Genomic DNA, 8,222 nt, shown 5'->3' with positions numbered 1-8,222 from the left:
TTACTTCCACACTAGTCCTGCCTCATTTATGGATGTACAACTGTTCCTGAGAGTATATTGCAAACCATACAAGGAGATGGCACTTGAGGTAAAAAAAGGCTATATTTTTTACATTGTCTAAGTCAATTCATTAAATATTCCTTAAATAATTACAATGACACAACTGGTAAGGGGCAGGGGGAAAGAATGGGAAGAGATGATTGTACTGATTTTGGCTCAAATACAGTGAATCTTCCCCAGAGTAGCTGGTTGCTGCTATGTTTTAGATTTGTGACCAGAACAGTGTTGTACAAATTCAGAACTTTAAGGAATTCTGTATTTGTTTCCACAAAATTCTACAATGTCTGACGCTGGGATCATTGCCTCCTAATGCTTTTTCTCGATTAACTGACATACCAGCAAAAAGCAGTAATTCCACAGTATCATGGCCTCAGTGTGAATTCATTTGCAGGTACTGAGCTGCATCCTTGCCTCTTCAGAGTTTGGTTTCCCAGATTATATAGAGTAATTCAAAGCAAGAATCCAGGTTTAAGATTATATAATTGCCTGCCCATAGAAAATTCATGTGTCTAAATAGCTTTAAGTCTTCAGTATCAGCTGTATTCTTACTGAATTTGTGTCACCCTTGCAATCCTCAAACTGTTGCTCTCAGGGATTCTTTTCTGCAGTTCTCAGTAGGGAATATCAGAAAGCTTAGCCTTGTTTCCATGCCCTTCCAAGTATGTTATCTCCTCAATTTTTCCGAAGGAAAAAAATAGAACAATTTTATTGCAGAGTTGGGTCTATTTCCCTTTTTGAATGAAGACTTTTTTTAACCTTTCTGGTCACCCACTTATTCCAAAGGCTCATGTTTAGCGAAGTATAAGATTACAGACAAGAAGTTGCAAGACCTCCCTAAACCTTTAGCAAGAGGTACACTCTGGACTGGAAAACACCTCACCGATATCATTGCTATAGCAAAGCTTAATATGATTTTAGAAACTGGGCATACAGCCAAGAAAATGGGGTAGGCTGACACATGACGTTTCCCCCTTTGTCCTTTTCATACAATTTGCTTTCTGCAGCTCTTGTCAAGAGCACAAGAAATGTTTCAGCTCCAATTATCTCCACAGGAGCTTCATTTTTTTCCCCCTTTTTTCACTCTAAGACAACAATTAGAACTATTGTGACTTAGACTTTTTTCCCTTTAATTACCAATTACATATGTGTTCATAGTAAATAATTCCTACAAAGATTGTTATCACCTGTGCTGTTGATTTCCTTTTAATTAAAAGAAACTAGATGGGAAGATGGGAACACTACCGGCTTTCTTTCAACTCCAGCTTAACTTCATAGTCAACAAGGATGACATTCATGAAAAAAATATCAGTTTAATGTAAAAAGCAGATTTTTTTTTTATTGTTCATCATTGTAAACAGTTTACAAAACTCATCAATTTATCACTGCTTATGTCCCATCACCTCAAGCCACTGTTTTGCAAGAATGGTATAATCTGATTCTATAATTGCATCCAATTAAATTTTACATAAACTGTATGATCAAAGTATCTTTTTAAACAAACGGTTGCTTGTAGAAAATGTTGCTGTAAACCTATACAGATGTATTTTAACATACAATAACATAGTAGAATACAAACCCAGTTCAAGTTTATGTATATACTTGAAATAAGGAAAACAAAATAAGATATAAAAGGCCATTAAATGATCTTTAAAATGCCTTGACAAGTCTAGGAGACCTTATTTTCTATAGCTCCCCAAGCATCAGTATTGTTGAAATTGCAGAATTAAGCTACTTTTATGCACTGTGTTAATAGAGCACCATGAGACCACTGCAACAAGTGTGTCATCCTGGAAACTCTAAGTATAGAAATTATGTGTAATTAATACTATTTATTAAAAAAATTAGATACCAAAAAGACAGTTTATCTGCATGTCTATATGAACACACTTGTGGAGGAATTAGACACAATACTATCCAAAATGACTAAAGGAAAGGATTACTAAGGAGGAACTGAGTAAAATAAACATCACAGGGTCCAGGGATAACCAGCCTCCTCCAGGTGCCAGAAATACTGACTCTGGAGCCTAGATCATAACAAGGAGATGGTCACTAAGTTCTTCAATCCATACCATGCTCTTACAGGGAGATACATCACTGACACTCTTTGAATTGACTTGTATAAAGTTCAGAATACAAAGTACCACAACTCCTACAGACCACCAATGCAACACAGTTTGATTGTGTGTGGCTGGATGGCCGAGACTAAAGAGTTGTGGTGAAGTAACAAGAAGCAACTCTAAAAAGTCGAGTTTTCCACCCTTTCAGCTACTTTTCTAGGTTGCCAACTTAAAGACATCACTTGTATTTTTAATATATGATTACATTGCATAGAATTAGGAAAACACAAAGAAGATCATGAAAAATACTGAAAAAAAAGCAGCATTTAAAGGATATGTTTCAAGCAAAATTAAATAGGAACAGCAAGAGGCCAATAAAGGATAATTGTTTGGGTTAGCAACTCATAGCTGAAACTGCAAGGAAATAGCAGTGGTCTATGGAGAGGCTGCTCAGAGTCATGGTGTCAGTTCTGCTTTTGCTATCAGGCATTCTACCTTGGGCAGATCTTAAGTAAGGTGGCATTTAAAGGAAACCTGCATCTGGCCTCCTGCACATGGCTATGATGCCCAGCATACCACACCACATCAAGTGCATTACCACTTGAGGACTGCTACTAGTTTGAAAATCCCAACATTACCACTGTGTATATGCTGTTAGGGCCCCAGACATCTAGAAACTCTAAGCAGAGCTATACCATCTTTAAAACCTACAAAGCAGAAAAAGCAGTCACATCCAGGAAAACCCAGGGGTACAGCAACGCTAAGTAAAATGAAAATGCATGTACTAGATAATATTTCCATAATAGCAGTTGCCAAAGCGATGTTTCCTGGCATCTATTAAGCTTAAATCTCTCGGTATTAAAACAATATGGGAGCGTACAGCTTGCAGCCACACAATGTTCAGCACAAGGCACTACTCTGATTGGCACTTCTACACAGGGCAAGAGTCCATACCCTCAGGGATAAAGTGGTGTCACCAACCCAGCAAGCCACTTAAGGTGCCACAGAAAGCTCAGAAGTGAAGCTTGCTCCTTTTTGTCATTTGGAAGGATTGGATCTGTCACAAATCCAGGAAGGTGACAGCTTGAGTGAGAACAATTTTTAAGCTTCTGGTATGCACGTGAGAGCAAGTTCCAAAGAAAAACATTCAGACTGAGTGATTACAAAAACTAATATCCAGTAGGGATTTTCTTTAAAAAAATTATTGAAAAGATTAGGTTGCCTAAATTTAATCAATACTTGGTGGAAATCTGTATAGCTTCACTGAACTCAACACGAATACACAGATTTTTCTCTGCCTGAATTCCTAAATGCAACTCGGACACAAGCAGGCAAGTTCTGTAAAATTTCATAGGAATTAGGCACACAGACTTCTACAGAAATTCATCTACAAACCCTAGAGAGGAAGAATGACTAAGAATTGCTACATAGGATTTTTGATCAATCCTCAGGCAGAAACAGTTTTCTAAAATGCCCTGCAGTTATGCTTTGAAAGAAAAAAGAAAAAAAAGAATAAAAGCTATGGAGTCAGGCCTGCTTCATAAAAAGGTTTTAGCTACCCCATGAGGCAAGTAGAAATAACCTATATTCCACAGGGCTCGATCCGTAAACTTTTCTTTGCTACCTACACAAGAAAAATGAGAACTCAAAATGCAGCTAGGTGACTAAATGTAGCCTGTCGTGGTAGAGACGGTCATGCGACAATTGACAATTAAGTTAGGAGTAAAAGAAGAAGTGTGTTTATTGTTTTCTACATACTTTATATATCTTTTACAACTACCGCAAGCTCTAACATAATTGGCTAAACCCATAGCAACGGTACACCCATAGCAACGGTACATGATTGGATAGCTTTCTTAAAGTTTTACTTCTGAACATGATTAACACAGTTCCTTATCTGTGTTCAACAGTTTCATGTTTCTTCCAACAGATGTTCACTGTCCTTGCTCCTTATCTGTGGTAGCCCTCCTGCATGCAGACTTCTCATGGGTACGGGATGACCTGGCTGAGGTTAAATTCCATCTGCTCTGCCAGGCGTTTAGCAGACCTGCTGCCTACCCCGACAGTAGCCTTCTCACACAAGTGTGCTGTTGGTGTTTAGATCTATTTAATATGTAGTAAACAATGAAAAATTATGATTTTATGGTGGATTCTATCCTCCTCTTGCTTCCAAAATGCTCACTAAAGTGTTGGTCAACTGCTACAGCATCATAATACTAACAGTTGTACAGTTCAGTTTTACACCATTACTAACACAGAAAGGCTTAACAGTTCTGTTAAACTGCCCACTTTCACAACAGTGCAAGGTAATGGAAATACGTACTTTACCCAGACAGAAGTGCTGATTGCATCAACAGGTTCTGTTTCTAAACAACTTTCTGAAATAGCATAAATTGTAGTTTAAGGACTGCTTGCATCAACTATTTATTTGAGTATCTGTTACCAACAGATGTTCTATGACAAGTTTTTAAGAGGTCAGAATAAAATTGTCTCAATGAAGAAATCACAAATTTCATTAAGCAAGAAGAATCCTCTCTAACACCGCTTGCCACAGTTTTAAAAAAATATTACCTCAGGAAATATATTTAAGCCTATCTAGTTTATCATCCTAGTGTCTACCAACTACTACTCCCTATTTATTTATAGGACCCCATTCTACAACACTCAAATTAGAAATCCTACCACCTACTAAGAAGCTTTCCTGACTTCAGACATAGTGAACAGAATTAGTTGTCTAAATACAGGCATGTAGTATAATTTTGGACAAAGTTACTCAGACACACACAATTATTTTTGCATAGTATGTTATGCAACCCACTTAAGGCAGCATACCCTAGAACTCAGGGCAGTCTGACAAAGGTAACATCACTATTTTTCTGCTCTTTGTTACAAAGCTATAGATAAATTAAAGGACTCTGAACCATGCAGAAGGCTGCCATTACCAAACGTGTAATAATCACTTCTACAATCCACTTCAGGTTTAAGAGGAAAGATCTACCCCATTGTCATATCTAACCTGCTTTACTTAAGACTCTAATCTAAGCAGTGGTGAAAACTGATCTACAGTCAAAACTGAAGTACAGGTACAAGAATTTTAAGGATTCTATAGGTTAAACTCTGACTGAGAAATGTATGGTTTGCCATATCCTGCAACTTTAATGATGATGAAATATCTGCCAGCTGCCATAACCAAAGAAATGGTAACTCAACTAGTTAAAATACCAACGTAAAAGAATGTTTGTCTGCTAAAGCATATTTAACTCCAGGCAGCATCTCTGTAATTGACAGAATAGACATCCATTTCAAAGTCATTTTCTCATTAAGACTTAAATATACAGTACTCAAACAAGTGATTGCCGTGTTTAAACTGTAATCGAGCATTTTTTTCCCCGGTGCTCCTGCCTGTGATACCCAGAGCATGTAATGGTTTGCTTTTAAAAGCCAACATACTGTAGATATCAACCACCCTCAAATTATTTCACACATCCAGCTGTTGTAGGAAACTGCTACCCACTAGGGCCCTGCACAAAGAATAAGCCATTAAGCCAGTCAGCTTTTCTACAACTTCCTTAACTGCAAGCCAAGCAATCCCACTGCAGAAATACCATCTAAGCCTTTTAAAACCTTTAGACACTCTGTTGTTCTCTCAGGGTTCTGGTTTACCAGATATCCCTACAGCAATGACAATTACCCCACAAGTGCACACATCCTGAGCCAAGGACCTAGTCCCTGCCAAGTGGCCTTGCAGCCTTCTCCAAGGGCAGCTGGGAACAGCTGTATGTGTACATATGCACACACTCCACAGCTGAAGGAAGCAAACTCTGATTGTCAAAGCCTGCTGATCAGATTAGCAACAACTGTCTTGGAATTAGCTAACACCAGACAGGTAGTAAGTGACTTCATTTACTGAAAAAAAAAAATTAATTCCATTTTAAGAAAGACAAATGTTTTGCCTTGCAGGAACAGTGAAGTACTGGAAAAATGGATTTATGGAGGTGATAGAACCCATTTACATGGGAGATTCTAAGAGCATCATAGATGAATATCAGAGATAGTCTAGACCAGGATTTCTTAATTTACAGCTCTCAGGCCCCACATGATTTGCAAAGCAATTTAGCCTACTAACATATCAAGTTACAAACTACCATAGAAATAAAAGGCTTTAAACACCACCTCCCCCTGATCCCAAAATTGCCTCTCTCAGAAGCATAGCTTTCAATGAAAAATAGCAGAAAAGCAATATCCATATCTCTCTAAGGATTAGTGTATTCTTAATTTTCATTGGTACAGTAATGCATGACAGACATATGCTGAATCACACCACTTGTGAAATCAGGAATGCTCCCTGAATTTTACAGAGCTTTCCAGCATGCATGAGTATCTCTAGCACAATGTCAACCAAGTTTGAGATGACATAAACCAAAGGTACTTCTAAGAATATAATTTCTGTTTCTCATAACCCATTAGTTCAGAGGAAATGATGCGCTATATATATATATCCAGCCATAGTTTCAAACAATGACATATCAAATTCCTGGAGTTTTGCCAAACAATAAAGCTTTAATACATTTCATCAAAAAGGTGGATATTCACCTATCAGAACTACCTATGTAGCATAGGGGGTTTGGGGTGGAAGAGGACAGGACAACATGCAACCACACTACTATGAAAAGCCTAAGTTTCAAATACTGAGGCACTGAAAACTAGTAACCACATTTAGAAGTCCAATCCTATACTACTTAGCTGACCAATCATAATTAATGAAAGAATTGAGTCAGGCAGTCCAAGTTCCTGCACAAACAGAAGTTTAAAAGTAACCTGTTAAAAGATCTATTCAGTACTGGCCACTGCATTACAAGAGGATTTACAGAAGCTGGTACTGGATGGCAAACAGTACATAAACCAAAAATGCTTTCTTTATTAGTAGTCATAAAATAATGTGAACAGCTCTATATTAATAAAACCCTCAATGAAAAGCTTTTCCTCCCTCATTCACAGAAAAATGAGATACAGTATTTCAGTGCTGTTCTCCGTACACAGTCGGTGCTACTGTACTGAATAGATGACATTTAGAGAAAGGCTGTTTGTGGACAAGCTGTTGAGAGAGCACTTGACATCAGTAAATAAGAATACAGCCACACTCTTTGACTTTCCATTTGCTTCCTATTTCTTATTGACCTTGTGGTGGTCCTGCCAGGACCAGAGACCACGTTGCCCGCACACGCAAGCCAAGTAGGGTACAAACCCTGGGGTTGAAATAAGAAGAAATTTAATACAACAGTGTAATAAACAATCTGAACAACAACAATAAACAGTAATAACAGTAAACAAGACAAAATAGATACAGAGAAATACTGCAGTGAACACAGCCAGCTTGCCGCACATGCTTCCCAGGACCAAAGCCACAAAGGAAAGCTTCCCGCGCTGCCGTGCCGGATCTGACATCAGCATGGTATGAATAACCCAGCTGGAGATCCCTTCCCCCTCTCTGCTGGGGAAGCTTAACACTATCCTAGCTGAACCACTACATAATCCACCCCTTTATTCTATACCCTCTGCGTCATGGCCAGCTGCCATTTAGCAGTTAATAACAAAACAAAAACTAATAAAGGCACAGCATAATTCACGGTGTGTTCTCACCCAGAATCAAGTCCCCCTGTGGTACGCATCGGACCTCTCCATTGTCCTGCATCACCCACCAGGTACATCCAGGTCCTTGAGCAAAAGCAATCCCATGGATGGGTTTGCCTTTACCTTTGCCTGGCGCAGGACTAAACTAGACCACTTTTCCCAATATATTCCTCATGCGCACTACCAGGACTTTATCACCATCTACAGCACATGGATGTTTCAACTGAGCCGGGCCAGCTCAACTGGCAGATCCTCTTGTGTTGACTAGCCAGGTAGCCTTTGCTAGATGCAGGTCCCAGTCTTGAAGGTCCCATCTCCCAGTGCTTTCAGTGTGGTTTTTAACAGTCCATTGTAGCGCTCGATCTTCCCAGAGGCTGGTGCGTGGTAGGGGATATGGTAGACCCACTCGATGCCGTGTTCTTCTGCCCAGGCATTTATGAGGTTGTTTCGGAAGTGGGTCCCGTTGTCTGACTC

Source organism: Athene cunicularia (genome assembly GCF_003259725.1).
Source record: "Athene cunicularia isolate RWA chromosome 8 unlocalized genomic scaffold, athCun1 chr8_part1, whole genome shotgun sequence".
Taxonomy (NCBI): Eukaryota; Metazoa; Chordata; class Aves; order Strigiformes; family Strigidae; genus Athene; species Athene cunicularia.
This window is presented reverse-complemented; position numbering follows the sequence as displayed.